This window comes from Myiozetetes cayanensis, unplaced genomic scaffold, assembly GCF_022539395.1.
Source record: "Myiozetetes cayanensis isolate MyiCay16 unplaced genomic scaffold, myiCay2020 scf2-11, whole genome shotgun sequence".
Lineage (NCBI taxonomy): Eukaryota > Metazoa > Chordata > Aves > Passeriformes > Tyrannidae > Myiozetetes > Myiozetetes cayanensis.
Genome location: NW_026087411.1, coordinates 40,822,411 through 40,840,221, shown reverse-complemented (window position 1 = coordinate 40,840,221; position 17,811 = coordinate 40,822,411). Strand labels below are relative to the sequence as shown.

Here is a 17,811-nt window from a genome sequence, read left to right as displayed (position 1 = left end):
TGCTCCCGGTATCTCTAGGAAATTCTCAGGCTACCTTTAGTATTGGGAATGAAGCACATGTATTGAGCTATCATGAGACATCTCTGTTGACGTGACTCTTGAAGCTCATGCATATCTTTGTTTCTTCCTTTCCAAGTTGCTGCCTGGAGCTAAAGCTTCCGGTAGTCCGATTGCTCCCATAGTCCTGTGTGATTGCTGTCACGCTGCAGGTCTGGAGGTTCAGCTGGAATCACCCCTTATTCTTACCATCTTGGGTAAACTTCACACTCTACCCTGATGAGAACCTTCTGACCAGCCACCAAGCAAGATTGTAATCCTGTTTCAATCCTTTTTACTAAAATTTGAGGATATCTGTACTGGTTTCACAGCTAGGGCTAATTGTTAATGGACTTAGGTAAATAAGTCAAAGTCTTGTTTATACATGAAGAAAATCAAGCCAAACTAGGAAAGGAGAGGAAGCCAAAGTGATAGAGAATATCTTAATCCTTTCTTTAGAAAAATAGTAATTCCAAGAGTCAGGTTAAGTACAAGGACAGATAATTGTTTGGTTCCAAAAGGAAGATTTGTGAAACTGGATGGAGTAAGCAGGAATGCCTGAATTGCACAAGAGATATTTTGCTGTTTAGAAGAGAATTTATTTCTCACCATTTTTTAAAAAAATTTTATTCTTATTCTCCTGTTTAATAACAGTGAAGGAAGAAGGTGAATATAAGTTAGACTGATGACAGTGCAAATTTTGTGGCATCAAGGAGAACTTCTGTAGAATTTGTCTGAAAAAAATAATGCAGGCTTTTGATCATCAGTGAAGCTTAGTAACTGGAATGTAGGAGTAAAAGCAGTAGGAGACAAAGCAGGTGTACACAGGGAAGTATTATATTGGAGTGTTCTGAAAGAATAACATTCAGACTTCTACTTTCTTTGAAACTTTATGCAAATACTTCATTGCATTTTTTATTACATTCTTTCACGTATTTGACATGTTGCCTATTGTACCTGATGTACCTTCTGTCTAAAAAAGTACCTCTGGAAAATTTTTTTGAAAGTTAGCACGAGGGAATTTTGTCTGAGTGTTTATTTCTTAACGTTCATCACAGCATAATGGCACTAAATATAAAGTATAGCAGCCTGGTAATTCCCGGAGGATTTCCCAGCACCAGAGGTGTGTGCAGCATTGCAGAGGGTGGTGGGCTGCCCCAGCAGGCCTTTCTCTCCATCCTTTTGAAGTGTTGAAGAGTCCAGTTGCCACTGCTGCAGTCAGGATCCTGTGCTTGATGGACCCGGACCTGATCTAGTCTGGCAATTCTTGGCACTTCAAGACTGTTTTTGTTTCTTCTGGCGGTGTAAATATGCCCATGTTTTTGTTGTATGTACTTACTGTGCTGGGAAAGGTATAAAGTAACATCTGTAAACTTTTCTTTGTAGTCCTTTATAAAACAAAATAATTTTTTTCCTCACAACTTAGGATCATGTAACCACTCCAGCCTGCCAGTAGACTGCACACCTGAGAATCTCCCTGACTTCAGTGATACCTGCCTCTTTATGTTTTGATTATGTATCCCTAAACTTTCACCTCTTCACTTAGGAGACAGCTGGCCAAGGGCAAATTTTATTTACACAGTAATGCATCTATTTGATGAAATTTCCAAGTAAACAAATAATATTTTCCATAATGGGGAGGCTTATTCTCCAGAATATTGTCAATGCAGTTACAGCTAAAGCATCCACATCTCAAGGGACATTCATCAAACACAGTGCTTTGTTAACCTAAAAGACTTAAAAATTATATTTTCTGTCTGTTACTCAACAACTGAAACCTGCCAGAGGGTAAAACAGACATCATTCCCATTTTTGCATGTGGCAGCTGAAGTGGCAGTGAAGAGGTCTGAGGGATGTTACCCTGTCCCTTGGTCAGCTTCCAACCTCCTCTTCCCTGCGGAAGTGAAAACCTATGTTACTATGCTATGCCAAATTTTTTCCTAATGGAGCAGTAATTAGAGGTATGTGGCTTCAGTTACCTGGTACTTTATCTCTCAGAGTACTTATTGACAGGATGACCTGATTATCTTATTAATGATGATATAATTTCCATTAGCCTTGTTCTGGAGACATTCATGTAGTTAGTGTTGCAGCTGTTGCAGCTGTCTCTGGTTAATTTTTGATGCTTTAACAGAAAGTTGTTACTTCTTGATTTAATCTAAAGCTTACTTAGGATGCAGGTAGTTTTTAATCATATTCAGCTAGCATCTGGGAAGGCTACTAAGATTTAAGCAGCTTTGCAGCAACTCCAGAAGCCCAGCGCTTACAGTCAGAGCATCAATTGTCTGCTATATTGTTTTTGTGTTTAGAGTCCAGTGTGTAAAATATTTCTACCACTCTTCTCAGTAACTGCCAAAATTTCTTCCAAACTTGTCTTGATGATACATGATCTGAATCTTATGTACTAGTGTTCAATTTTTAATCTTTTGCTAGTAATGAAAGCTGAGAATGCCCAGAGTTGTATATGAATTGCACTTGGATTCATGTGGTGAGATGAGGTGAACCTGAACATCTTCCTTTCCTTTCTCTTCCATCATTGCACAACACAACCCCAGGCTTCCTCAGGTGACAAAGGTCATGTGTCTGGGTAGATTGGGGTGTTGCTCACTTAGCCTTAAGATTTCAGTTCTAGCATTAAAGTGGCCTGATGCTAACTTCTGTATTTGTATATGTTAATTTTATCTTTTACAACACACTGTATTTGCACATGATAGAGTGATAGTTTTTGAAGAAAAAGAAATAAGTTTTCATGACAGAGATTGAATTTTTATATAGGAATAGGGAGCTAAAAGAAAGAAAGAAAAAAAAGAAAAAAACCCCCTAAACCCAAAAGACATTTCCATTTTTTGTTTTGTTTTAGGCTACATGATCATATTTGCTCTTTCCTGTTTTAACTTTAGGCAAGCTACTGCAGTCTGCTTCAGGTGAGCTTGGTCATAGAATGGGTATATCATCACTTGCCATACTGCAGTCCCTGGAGTTTTAATTAAAGACTCTAAAGCCCTTTGAACTCCAATCATGAAATGACAGTAGTGTTAGTTTGTCATGTCTTGGAAAAAAATTAAGTACTCCAACTGCTTTTTTTTTCTTTATCATGTAGATTACACCAAAGTTAGTTTCTGTAGTAGCAATTATTGGATGGAGTGACCTTTACCAATTTAAACGTTGATGTAGTGGAAGGGACATTTTTCCACTTGACCTTTATGCAATGTGTCAGCTTGTCCTGTAGCACCAAATGAGTTGCAATTGACAGATTTGATGGAACACTAACTTGGTGGGAGCTTATTGTTTGGAAGCAGATATGTGTTGAAATTTGGAGCCTCCAGTAAATAATGTGATGGAAGTTATTTGCATATCTTCCATCACTACGGAACAGCTTGCTTAGAAATGACTGCTGCCTAAATTGCAATTTGAGCAGTGGTTAACTGAGATTTTAGTAAACCTGAATTTCAGAGTAAAATCTATTGGTTTAACTCTTTTTTATTATTTTTGTATTGCTTTGTAACAAAATAACAATGGGTCTCTATATTTTAGCCTTGCTACTTGTCTTATAAAAGGAAGAGGAATAAAAGTCAGATGAACAATTTTGTGTTTGACAAGGAAGGACATGTCTTTCAGGAGAGTGGTAGGATATGTGTGCATAGATATGTATATGCATACCACCCCAAGATGGAGAGAGAGAGACAGATATATGTCTTTTTTGGTTATGGTCAGATATAATTGTGGGAAGAGAGAAGTTCTGATTGTGAGGAGGAGTTATGAGTCCACTCTAGGATGGTGGAGTGTAAAGAGAACCATAAAGGAGAATTGAGCCATCCTGCCCCACTGCTCCAGAAGGGAAATGCAGATGTCAGCTGCTCTTCAGGTCTGTTGAAATAAGAGGCAGAGGACTGTGCTTGTTAAGGAGAAAGCAAAGAACAAAAGTCAGGTATTTCAGGTATCTTATTATAATCCAGTATCTCTCCTCTGGTGGAAGCTTTTGATACTTCCCATAGGTAAAATAATTCCACTTTCAAATGGATACATAAAAGTTGTAGTGGAACTCAGGATCTATCTGAGACTATTCAAGTAATGAATTGTGATGGCTTTTTGAAACCATTGAGCAGCAGGACTGATAAAAGAGCAGCAAATGCCATCTGTCTGATCTACATATTTTACCACAGTTCTTCTCAAGCTGTCCAGTTGAGGTAAAGTAAAAAGAATCTGAATGGGTGTGGGAGGGAAGAGCAGCTCAGCTATTTTCTGTTGCATTTGCAGGAGGGATTTGGAAGGGAGAAAAAAAGGTGTTTGTAGAGGTTGCTGTTTACACACAGGGAAATAACGAGCAAGTACTACATTAAAGACAATCTGCTCAAACAATTTCAACAACAGGGGATGCTGCTGGACAGAGTCAATGTGGGAAGCTGAACAGACGTTTATTTTGCTATGGTAAAACAGGTTGTGTGAGCGTACTGACATAGAGTGAAATTCATAGCAAGATTCGCTACTGCAACAATACTATTTGATTGTAACTAATGAAGAAAATAGAGATCAGATATTGTGAAGCTGTCTGTTAATAAAAACTCTTTTCTTGCAATGTTTTAATTTGTAGTCAGTGCATGGTACAGAAGATAGCAGGCTTTAATGCACTTATTTTACATGCGTGCAGGAGACATGTAGGAAGCTCAGCTGCAGTAGCTGGAAGCAGAACCTGCCTCTGGTGAGCTGCAATTCTGGGGCCTACAACACGATCACACTTCAAAGATGTTCTCCCCTTCATATTAAAATGGCAATTCCTTTGTCCTCTCTGGAGCACCTGCTTTTTCTGAACCCCTTCTGGGGAGCATGACAATAGCCAAACCTCTCCCTGAGCTCGGTTGCTAGGAGATGCTCCCATCAAAGTCCCACTCTGCTCCTCCTTCCCCTTACCACCTGGCTCTTAGTCAACACAGGTACTGGTGTGGCAACTTTCATTTCCAGCCTGAGGAGGCTCTGATGAACGGGAGAAGAGGCTGCTGGAGGCAGTGAAACTTCATGTGCTCAGGCTGGATAAGGCAGCGAGCCTGTATGTAAAGTTTTAAAGGCTCGTAGCTTCAAGTATGAGGACTGGTGAAGATGCCTTAGCACTGCTGTGTTCCACTCAGGTGAGGCATGCAGGAGGCTCTTCGGTGGATCTGCGTGAAGGAGGAGGTTGGACTTGTTTGCAGTGGCTGTCATTGGGTGGTCGCTGCTGTTTCCATGTGAATGCAATCCAACCAGGCTTCCAAGTCCTTTGGTGGTTGATGGGATGTCGTCTCATTCGTAACTGGTTTGCTGAAGTGGGGACCAAAATAGAGTTAAAGGGCTGTGGAACCACCTTAGAGAGCCTTTGGTTTTCTCCCTACTGACCTCTGCAACAGGTATCCATCCACTTGTGCAGCTCTACCCACTGCCCTGTGTGTTCGAGCAGTGTGATTCTTACACTTGAAACACTTCCAGGACCTCAGAGCCAGGATGAAAGGAATTTTGTAAATGTGAAAAAACCTGAAACATGTATGTAAAAGGAAAGAAGGAGGTGAGGAATAATGATTTAAAACAAACAAACAAACAAAAACCAAACAAAAAACTCCAAAACCCTCCAGGATTCCGTTTGTTCAAATAGGAAAGATGATGGACCTTATCTGCTTTTGAAATTAGATTTAAGAAGTGACTCCAGCATGTGATAGTCTTTTATATGGAATAGTCTATGAAAAGGTTAAGTTATGAAAGGGTTAATACAAGGTTTCCTATGCAAGTAGCAAATTGTGTAATTACAGCAATCCTTTTCTCTGAGGATCTCACACAGGTGTTAATTAAGCCTAATGAGGCCCCTATGGAGCAATTGTTACTATCTGTGTTTTTACAGACAGAGGACCTGGAAGCTGAAAGAAACCGGGTTATTGGTTTGAGATCCTGTAATGCTGTACTGTAGAACTGGTGTTCATGGGAGAATACACAGTGTGACTTCAAGCCATCTGCTGCAACCACGGCAGAACCCTTTCCATGAAACCATGCTGCATATTCCTACTGCCTTTTTTTTTTTTTCCCCCTGAAAGTTTAGGTATGTGTAGATGCATAAAAAGAAACCGTGGACTAAGAAAAGTTACTCTTTCTAGATGGGCCATCTTAGTTATGCCTGTAACTGCTCCTGGGTTTTTCCTTTTATTTCTTTTTTCTTATGCTATGCCTGGGATTTGTGGGTTCCTGTGATGTTATGGTTAGCATTCAGTGTTTTGAGAGGCTTATGGGAAGCAGCAGTAAGAAAAATATACCTATGTTGGTGAAGGTGAATCCCTTTCATGTGTTCATGTAAATCTTTTCAATGCAGAACAGACAGCTTGTTATGTCAGCTTCCTATAGGGAAATCGAACTCTTAATTTTTGTTTTTCTTCCTGTAGTACTCATGGCCTATTGATAATTTAAAAAAAAAAAAAACCAAAAAACCAACCTGTAAAAATACTGGTGGATGGATGAGGATGGGGAAACAGAGAATTTTGAGATATTCCTACACTGCTTTGTTTGCAGAACATTTTGAGCCAGGTAATCTAAGCTTTTCATCATATTCTGACTATACCCCACGTGGTGTGGTGTGGTTGCCTGCCTTGTATTTAGTAGTTTTATTCTTTTTCCCTGGTGTTGGAATTTGAGTGACTCCAAGACTAAGCTTGTCGAAATTGCCAACATTTGGAATGTGGTCAGTGTATTTACTTTCCCAGTGCCATGATGGGTTGGTATAGGTCTGATTCAGAGGTGGTGCCTCTGAGTTGCCAGCTCCTTTCTTGCCCTGTTGCCCCACTGTACAAAGTTGATCATTTATAAATGAATGTTGTGTATTATATCTGCTCACTTTCTGTAACAGAGGCTTGCAGACCATGAACAGGCAAATACCTCAAAAAAACTGAACCAATGCTTAGAATACAAACCTGCTGGGTTGTGGGGTGTTTTTTGGTGATTTTTTTTTAAAGTTGTTAGATGGGTGTAAATGAACCCATCTATATATGTCTATGAATGTATACCACTTCCACTATAGAGTCGTTACCCGAGACAGATACCTGAGACCTTTGCTTGGAGGCTGTTTGTCTTCCTTGTGTTTCTGTGCCAGTTAAGGGAAGGTCCTCTAATTTTCACACAGTGGAACAATTCACAGAAATAAGTTTGTAGGGCAAGGACTGTAAAACATGAGTAGGGAGCAGGAAAAGTCTTTGTTTCAGGGCAGTGCTCTGTAGGGAGGTGGTGACTTGCAGGGCAAAATGTTACACTGCTGCAAAGCTGCCAACATGATGTATGACTTGATAGCAGAGGAAGTGCCTCCTTGGAGGTTATTTCAGTGAGATGTGGCTTTGATCCAGTTCAGCTGGAGAGCCTCTTTCTGCAGAGAAGTTTACTTCGTGCAGCACTCTGAGCCCCACAAACTTTCTGATTTTTGTTATTTATTTTTTTTAACAGAAGTTGGTGCCATTTTGGAAATGTCAGAAAATATAGGATGTCTTGAAATTCAGGATCAATAGGACAAACTGTGCTTGAAACAGTTTTGAGGGGGGGAATAAAAAAGGGTTTGCAGATTTTATGTTTGATATTTTATTTTTTTGCTTTCCCTGGGAAGTTGCAGGATCCAGCTACAGTTGTCACTGCCCAGAAACATTTAAATTGTTTAATACGCTTTGGTGCCAAAAACAGACTTGGAAAAGCAATGTTGAAGATAGTACTTGGGAAACGGTCAAGGGCTCAATATTTGTAGATGTAAGCTAGATGAACTGCAGGTCTAAGTCAAATAGTTAAAAAGCTTTATTTTGTCTGGTTTTGGAAAAGAAAAGCTACCAGAGAAGCAGATACTAGCTGAGGTAAATGATGTGGGAAGGGAAGAGGATGAAAGAGGAGAAACTAAGGTGTAAGGATGCCTATGAATTGTTGAGGAGAGGGAGTTAATTAGTGAGGCCAAGTTCAAAAGGAAGGGCAGGAAACAAGTCACCAGATATTAGCAGTCAGAAGCTATTCTGTGCTTAAATGATTTCCTTTGCCATTGAATTCAGATTCCTCGAGTTGGTAGAAATTATTGGCTCTGAGTGGATACAAGGAAGAAATTTTTTATAGTGAGGGTGATTGAAACACTGGAACAGGTTGTGCAGAGAGGTAAGGGATGTTCCTTCTCTGGAAAAATCCAAGGTCAGCCTGAATGGGGCTGTGAGCAGCATGATGTATCAAAGACGTCCCTGGTCACTGCAGTGGGGTTGCACTAGGTGACCTTAAAGGCCCCTTCCAACTTAAACCATTGTATGATTCGATGAAATTTTAAATTTTGTGAATCTTTTTTTGACTATGACAGGTAAAGTAGTCTGAGCTTGATGGGGACGTTTTCTAAACTGTTCTCCCTTACTACTTGCTTTCTTAGAATATGACTTTTTCTGGATAAAGGAGAATGGGGTAATTTTTGGAGCTAGAACAGTGATGAATTGTAGAAATTGGAAAAGTTGCTGGGCTAAACAAAAGTTTAATAGTTTTTTAAATAGTTTTTGGTTTTGTTATCTACTGATGCAGAGTGCTAGGTGAAGGGTATCATTTTAATCTCAGGGTTAAGTTTTTAAGTCTAGGAGAGCACTGGGGATAAGAAAGAAACAATAAAGTTAGATGTACATATTTGAGAATATGTAGACTACTAAATGTGAGAGTGGAGACCTGGGATATGAACAAACATTGAGCAGTATTGTGGAAACTCATGAAGGAGAATGCAGGGAGCAAGAGAGGCAGAAAAAAGATTTGCTTTAACCAGAAGTAAAATTCTGGCATCCAGGTACTCATCCATAATGAATGGATATACTGTTTTCAGCTCTGTTACCACAAAGACTTCCTTTATCTATTCTCTCCCCTGTTGTTTCTAGAAACTTGGAGTCTCCTTGTAGAGTTCCCCACTGCAGTTTTCAGAACAATTGCTTTGGAGTTGCATGTGTGCATATGTATTCTCTTTATAGTTCTCTGTGTGTAATATTCATTCTATAAGAAATAATATTTTATACCTTTTCATCAGTGTGCCTTGCCACAGAAGGAAGATAATGTTGTCTAATTGCATTCTGGTTTTGATGGTATTGATCTGTAGCTGTTGACTTAAGCAGAAGTGCAAACCGATTTTTTTTTCATATATTATAGTCCTTGGGAAACACTGCAAAATAATATACATTTACAATATTTAATATACACCACACTTCAAAAATCTGTGCTATTTTGTTTCAGACTTCAACTTAAAGCAACTCTGCACCTACTTATTGGTGTTTCTTAGCCTAGAATTTGTCCTACCTTGTCATGCATTTTTTGCAACACGACTTTTAAAAGTGTGAAGATAAACCTTTGTGGGAGACTGTGTATATTACCTATTCTAGTTTGTGACTTATATATATATATAAAAAAAATAGATCTTTCAAACGGTATGCTTTAGGATGGTATTCTCAATATATTCAAGTTAGGCAATAATAAAGGATCCTTTTCTTTGTTTGACAGCTGGAACAAAGCACTTTAGATTCACAATATGTACTTAAATAGAGCCTGGTACAAAAAAGTCCCAACATAATCTGACTGTCTCTAGTCATAAAATTCTTGATATAAAAGCCCAGATGTAGACCATCAGATTTCTTAACTTTCTTTTTAGAGTATTTAGAACTTGCTTTATAAAAATGACAGGTATCTCACAATATAATGCAGTTATTTGTAGAGTATTGCATTGTTTCACTGTTAATTGACTCACCTGTTTTCTAATCAACCCATGGCATTTATTCAGAGGAACAAAGAAAGGCAGATGTTGGCTTAGAGATTCTTGGAGCAAGGAAAGAGACGTAGTGAACTGGGATGGAATTGTCCACAGTTGACATTAATATACAGCTTATAGTTCATGTATGTGAAGCACACTGATTAGAGACCTCTACTAAAGCTTTTCCTCTACCATCTCAAATAAAAGAAGGAGCGGCATTGCAAGCCAAGGAGCTTTGCATTGATTTCTGCCAGCTTTCTTGTTTTGAGGGATCTTTTTCAGAGTAGAATTTAATTCACAATGGTTGTCTGTGCCATTGTTCTGTATAACCTGACTTTTTTAAAGATACAGATTCAGCCTGGAATCAGCAGTACATGTTTTTCTTTATTTCTGTAAAATCTCATATGTAGTGACAGTACTGTCAGCACTACTTACAGAATAATGTTGGTATCAAAGTGCACCAGCAATCAGCTTTTTCCCCCTTTAATGTATCTTTTGATGTTACTGTAACTTATTTTTATTATAAAGTCATGTTGGAAATGTAGGCATCCTAGTGGTTTCATTGGAAACTTGAGGTTTATGAAAGACTGTGAAAAACAAACAGTCAATGGAGCACTGTTTATTTTGTATTGTGAATTGACTAAAGGAGAAATGTCTCCAAAACATGCCTATACGTCAACTCCTGTGGTCTTTGAAGGAATTTACAAATGCAGCAAATCTGAAGAGAATGACTGTATGAGATAGACACTGCATGGAATTGCACTTTTAGTGCAGTTACAGCGATGAATTACAAAGGTTGCTACGTATGGAAAACTGCGTGCTATTTCAGTAACTGTTATGCATGTTGGGGACTTTAAAAATTGTGATTACTGCAGCATTTAGAAAATTATGGAAGTAGCTAGTTTATGCTCTAATGTGAAATACTTATGCAACTCTTAATATTAAAAAGAATTGCTATTAAAATACTGCAAAAGTTTAATGTTTTTCAGAAGTGTCAGATTAAGTGCAGTGGACATTAAGCTGCTTTTGGTACACTGAAATTATTGTCCCTAATTTTCACCCAGAGTGTAGTCTAATGGATTGTCCTATCCCATTGTCCCTTCAGCTGATATTTGTTTTGTGGATTGTAAATTTATTGGAGTAGGGTTGTTTTTTTTTAACCCCTGTTTTCTGAGCCTAGTAAAATTGGAGCCTCCAGCTGAGGCTCTTCTGTGAGATGATAGTGGCAAATAATAACTACTTCACTTGCAGAATAGTCATGTTACAGGAAACTGTAATATAAGTTTATCCAAACAGTCCTGATGTCCTTAAACTCAGCACGGAAAGAACAGCTGTGAGGAGAGTTCAGCCTACATCATTGCAGCTGAGGAGAAAGTAACATGGGAAAGGAAAGTTTTTCTAACCTTGGCCAAGTAATTTAAGAGATTAATTGTCCATGTGAGGACTCTGACATTTTCTTGATGGGCTCTCACCCCGCATATTTCCCAGAGGTGTGCTGGAAGAACCTTTCTGGCTTTGTGGCTTTATGCTTATGTTCCTACTGATGTTGAAAGTAACTGTACCTACTCCCTCACAAAACCCACGGAATTCTACAGCTTGTTCCCGTAAATCCATTTAACTGTTGTTATTAGGAGTCAAAACCAAATTATGGATAGGAGTGACAATCTGTCAGTGACGCTGCTGCTGTGTATGTTCTACGAAGTAGGGATACTGGTCAAAACTGATGCTGAAATTCTACTCCAGGCTTTCCACTAGTGCCTTTCTGTGATGAAATATCATGTACAGCATAGACTTTTCAACATTAGGATGTAAACTGTAGGTGGAAAACTTGATGTTGTGGTTTAGAGGAAGCATCTGTGAAACTTCTGAGAAATTAGCTTTTAATTCAAAGCTAAATGAATGCTGTTAAATTCAATATGAATTAGAGGAGGGAAATTAATATCTGCCAATGTGTCAAGCTTCTTTTTCTAATAAACATAATGGCTGAAATGTCTGTTCTTGTATTTTTTGAAGCTTTCAGACTTCCCAACCCTGCTGCAACACTGATGTTCAGTACATTTAATTCTGAAATGTTGTATGTTTTAAGGAGGCAGCAATTTCCTGACTTGTAATTGGTATGAACTGATGAGTGGAAAATGCAGAGCTTGCTGGGAGGCAAAGAATGTGCTTGAGCAGTAGTTTTAAGAAATCTTTTAGACACTGTTCTCTGTTGCTTCCCTTAAAGGGATTATTTTGAGTACCAGGATTCCTTCCCTTTCCTCCCCCACCTGATTTATGTATAGTTGATATTAGGAAAGGAAAAGGAATTAGAGAGGATAGACACCTGATGTTGACTGCAGGAGGGGAAGCTTGTGGCATTGAATGCTACATGAAGTCATTGCTGTGTGTTTTGGCTACTCTGATGCCTTGAGTCTGTCGGGGAATGTAGGAGACCTATTTTATTGTACTCTTCAGGTTACCAGTCTTTAAATAGCACCAGAATTGGAAGCAAACATCAATCTAGCATCTCAGCAGGAATTGGAAGGGTTTGTCATCTGTACTGAGAGTGACAAAACTATAGACTACACACCAACCATGGAATTATGGAGTCATAGCACTTTCTGCAGATTTTGTCCCTCCTGCTTTAGGGTGAATTTTGTGTCAGTAGCTTCTGACTCCAAAGGATGTTCAGCAGCCAGGAGTTTGGTTTGTTCCGCTGTTCCTCAAGGTAGTTTTGATAGTTCAGGAGCACAGATGGAGTGTGAAATTTCACAAAGTTGCCTTTTTGATTGGGATGGAAAAAGTTAAGTGGTGGGTAAGCGGGATAATTTCATTTGTGTTTTGCTCCAGCCTTTTATGAACTGAACTTGAATGTTTAGCTGTGGTACCTAGGGGGTTATAGCCTTGCTTGGAAAGCTTTAGCCTCTGCTTACTGGCCTTCACAGGAACTGCTTTTTCCACTGACTGCTGGAAGTATTCCGTGAACCCTGGCCCAAATACCATTTTAGTTCAGATTAGGTGTGTGAGCCTTTGAAGAGAATCTCCCTGTTGTCCCATTTATTATGCTTTACTTTACTTTACATTGTAAAACAGTCTTGGACTACATGGGTTACTTTTTTTTCAGGTGGGACAAAGTCTGAAGATATGTTTTAGAGGTACCCAAGGGACCAACTATTTTACTGTCTATCAATACATGGGATTACACTAAACTTAGTCTCAAGTAGGACCTTCTGAACTGCAGATGTTGGGGCCTTGATTCTGAATTGTTTTGCTCTGCAGATGTTCTCCTTTTAGTCCACATAGTCACTAGGGTAGCCATACCATTTTTAATTTTTAAGTTCTCTGTTATGGTATATTTTGGAGACCAAAACCATAGATTGCCTGGAAATAGAGAAGTTTCTGGTGGATAGATGTCTGCCTGTTGGTGATTTTATTTCTTCCTCCTGCTTAAAACAGTGACGAGATCTAAGAGTAGTGTCTCAAGAAATTTTTTGGCTGACAGACAGTAGAGGTTCAGGAACAGGAAGGGGGCACTTGCACCCTGGTTCTTAGTCTCCTCTCTAAAGGCCTACTACTGTGTGTGATTGGACACAGGTTGCTAAAGGGCTTTTTCGATCTGAACCCGGGACTTCTGTAGTTCTTACAAAATAGATAACTGTCTTTGATGCGTAGTATACAAAAACCCTTCAGTCACCTTGGAAGCTTTAAGTTTTTAAGAAAGTGAATGGTGGGAAGGTTACCTGTCTCTGGAAGTATCCAGCAGGCAAGAAAAAATATTTTAATACAGTGTGTGACTTATGCATGTAAATCCTAAACAAATCCTGTTTTAGGGCCTTCAGATTTTTGGGAGAAGTGCAGGGGAAAAAGGGAGAAGGTTGTCTGCTGAATTGTGGGGTAGAATTAAATGACCTTCCCTAGTTGAACTAGCTGAAGAAACACTTTTTTTTTAATGTTCAGCAATTTGTAGAACAGCACAACTGATCATCTTCCCACCTATTAGCATAGACATAAATAAACCAAAATATATGCAGCACGTAGCAAATGAGGCTCTGTCCTTACTGAAATTATTTACTCAAATGATTTTTAAATAATGATAAATAGTTCTGATAAGGTGAACCTTTTTTTCGACGGAGTAAAATGAATATCAGAGTATGTAAAAAGTAGAGGTAGCCAGATGTTAGCACATGGTCAATTAAAAATTACAGAAATTACTTCTTTTGCTCAAAGCTGTTACAAAACATGATCTATGGAGAGAATACTGTTCTCAGACTGCTGTCTGTCTGAGAGGAGCATTTGGCATCTTCCAGGCCTGTACTCTGGACTGGCTTTAAATTGAGTGGGATGTCTGAAGTACACTAGGTCTAAGGACTGTGATGGAGGGTAATGTAAGAGTTAACTCCTACTGTTTGCACTACAAAAGTAGAAGCTTTGTCTAGGATATCTGTAGGACTCTGCAAGGCAGCAAACTATCAGCAGAATACAAGGAAATAGAAGGCTGATAGGCCTAATGAGGCCAAATTTGGCCTCGTTTTAAAATACTTCTGTAAAACAGTGTAAAACAGTGTTTACTGAATACATTAAAGTTCCTTCATTGAAGAACTTAATCAAATGAAGGCATAGCTTTTTGTTTGTAAACTGTGCACTAAATAACTTTTTTTGAAGTGAAGTATGGGACAGAGCATAAAAGTATTAAGCCTTTCTTTGTGACAGAGGTATCTGAGTGCATGTGGTTTCTTTCGATGTCTCAGTCCATCAGTGAGTTCTGGAATTCTGTGAAGGTCTTTTCTGTGTTGGAATAACATGCTTAAAAGACTAAAATGAAAGTAAAAGAAAGTTGTGTCTGTGAATTAGATGACTTAGGAATAGCAAAGGTCTTCTATGTCTGCTTCTTGGCTGAAAAATCCTAGAAAATATGGTGAAAGGGATCACATAAAACACATAGACTATTCTGAATTGGAAGTGACCCACTAGGATCATCAAACCCAACTCCTGTCCCTGCACAGGATAGCTGTGATAGCACTATGTGCCAAGCACATTGTCCAAATCCTTCTTGAATACTGGCAGGCTCGGTGCTGTGACCACTTCCCTGGAGAACCTGTTCCAGTGCTCAACAACTCTGTGGGTAAAGAACCTCTTGCTAATAGCCAATCTAAACCTCCCCTGACACAACTTAAGGCCATTTCCTCAGGTCCTGTCACTGGTTACCAGAGAGAAGAGACCTGGTGCCTGTCCCTCTACTTCCCCTCGTAAGGAAACTGTAGACTGTGATGAAGTCTCCTCTCAGTCTCCTTCTGTCCAGGCTGAACAAACCAAGTGACCTCAGCTACTCTTCATACGGCTTCCCCTCTAGACCCTTCACCATCTTCACCATCTTCATTGCCCACTTTTGGATGGTCTTTGATAGTTTAGTATCTCTCTTATATTGTGGCATCCGAAACTGCACACAAAATCCAAGGTGAGACCTCACCAGTGCAGAGCAGAGTGGGACAATCCCCTCCTTCGGCTGACTGATGATGCTTTGCCTGATGCCCCCAGGACACAGTTGACCCTCGCTGGCTGCCAGGGCACTGCTGACTCATATTCAACTTGACATCAGTCAGGCCCTTTACCAGCACTGCTCTCCAGCCTCTCGTTCCCCATTCTGTAGATACATCCAGGGTTGCCCCATCCTAGGTACAGAATCCTGTATTTGCCCTTGTTAAAAGAAGAGAACACATCTGGTTTTTCTGACCTCAACCTTAAAACTCTGCCAGAGCTGTACCTGAGCTAAAAATCAATGCTGGTGGTGATTTCCTGTCTAACATTGGCAGTTCAATTTAGCACTTGACTATATCTAACATTTTTCCTCATGTCCTCTGCTGCATCTCAGGTTTGTACTGAGGACTCAAGTTCTAAGGGAGGGTGAAAATAATTGTATTAGTGCTTTCTTTGTAGCTTGCTTGTTTATGATAGCACTAGAAGTTATTCCCCTCAGTCTTTATCTCTGCTAGATTGAGGAACTGTTCTTATTGCCCTCTTTTTCACATCCTCTTTACTAGACTTCTGATAATTTCCATTACTTCTACTTGATCCAGATTTCTCTTGAGCTGCAAGACTGAAAGCTGGACTAAGATGAGCTTTATTTGCATGGTTCCCAGCTCTGCAACTGGCACTGAGGTTCTTGGGTCTCTCCATGCACTGAAGATATCAGCAAGGTTGAATGGCAGGGGTTTCCTTTCCAGGAGAGGATCCTAACAGCTGAATGCTTCAGTGTTCAGCTCAGTGGTGCTGGAGTCTCTTGAGGCTGAAAGAGTAAAAGAATCAATTAGTGCAGAGAGATAAGTAAATATGACCAGCCACATTACTTATAAAATACCAGTGGAACAAATTATTTAGAAGCGTCTGTTACTAGGAACTAATTGAATACTGTGTAGGTTGGAATATATAAAGCAGAATGCAGCCAAGAATTAATGAAAGAGAGAATGAATTGGCATGTGGATCCCCTCATCTGTTGTCCTTCCAAAAATAGCCTGTTTCTAGGGCCAGGATGGGTAGGAGTAGAACGATGAAACAACTGGACACGCAAACAACCGTATGAGCATAATTATACAAAGAACAATGACAACATTGTTGAGTGGCTGTAGAGGGTTGCTACAACTCCCAGCAAGCCCTCTGGTGAATTGTGTGAGTAAAAGAAGGTGTTTCCATGTGTTTTGGCATTCAGTGATCATTGGTCACAATCCAACCCTTTCAACCCTTATTCTTCGGTTTGTAACAGTGATACTTTTGATGGCTGAATTTGAAATGTCAAGCGGCAAGATTATGCATGCAAATGCTGATATGCTTTTAGGGTCAAAATATGGGATTGGAGTCTCATCTCGGCCCAAATTTCAGTTTTCCTTGTGGTGACAGGGATAGGATGGATCTGTTCAGCTGTGGTCCCCAAGAAATGCACCACAGATATGGTTCACCTCCACTGCTGGAAAGGTGTTTCTCCTTTGTAGCAATAATATGCACATGGGCACTTGGAGTGGGGTGCTCATTTCAGCAAGAGCTTTCTGCCGACGTTGTGCACTACAGTGATAACAACAAAGTGAGTTTACCCTGGAACAGTCTGCTGGCTTGGAAGATGTAGTCTCATTAGTAAGTTCTGTGTCTTTATTCCACCCTGTTGGCACAGAAGCAGCATGGAGATCAAAATGAATGATAGATTATTGTAAAAATGCATAATTTCACTAAACCAGTAAATGTAAACAACTCCTCTTCTTAAATCCCCTTTGAGGATAAAGAAAGAAAATAAGCAATAAGAAGCATGCACGGATGGATGTTATTCTGATAGTAATGTATTGAAAATGCTAGAAGGATTGCTAATCACACAAAATTGTAAGCAGTGAGGTCACAAGGAAAGTACTGAACTGTAAAGGTTTTCCATTTGTGGGTTAGCTCAAAACTCTCTGATTTGACTAATGTATCACCAAAGGTGTTCTGTCTTGGACTAGGCAGTCTTGTTATCCATCATGTGTGTGATTTTGCTAGCACACTGGCACAATAGAAGATAGATGTACTGGAAGTAATAATTAGCAATTGGAAAGATGTTCCTTTGTTTTCTACACAGGGATAGAAAACAAATAAGAAATAACATACAGAGAAGTGGTTACTCTAAGAAATGTGTAGAGTTATGGTAGAATCAAAGCAATCTCTTAGGGACCGCTATTATTTTTATTTAAAGTTGAAAGTAAATCTTTTTGTTGGATGATAAACTAAGCATAATTCGGGAGAACCTGGAATGTGATGATTGTTTAATTGCTATAGTTACATGTGCATTTCCTGCTGAAACACGCTGCTGCAATATCATATATGGTTTTTCAGTTCTTGACCTAATAACGATACAAGTTTTTAAAAGGCCAGAATTTAAATGTGTAACTGCCATCTGAGTTTTAAGACAAACTGAAGCAGTGAAGACTAGCAGTGTTACTAGAATTGAATTTTCAGCTGTTACTCCAGCAAAAAGAGCATGGATGATAACTTTGAACCAATTATTTGGAGCCCTATCAAATTAAAACTCTGTGAAAGTGCTGGGAAGC

At 39.3% G+C, this 17,811-nt stretch overlaps 1 protein-coding gene across 5 annotated transcripts in view; it reads left to right on the top strand.

The window, feature by feature from the left end:
• Positions 1-17,811, top strand: part of DISC1 (DISC1 scaffold protein) — a 188,727-nt gene that overhangs the window by 35,679 nt on the left and 135,237 nt on the right. The gene's annotated exons all lie outside the window — the stretch shown is intronic.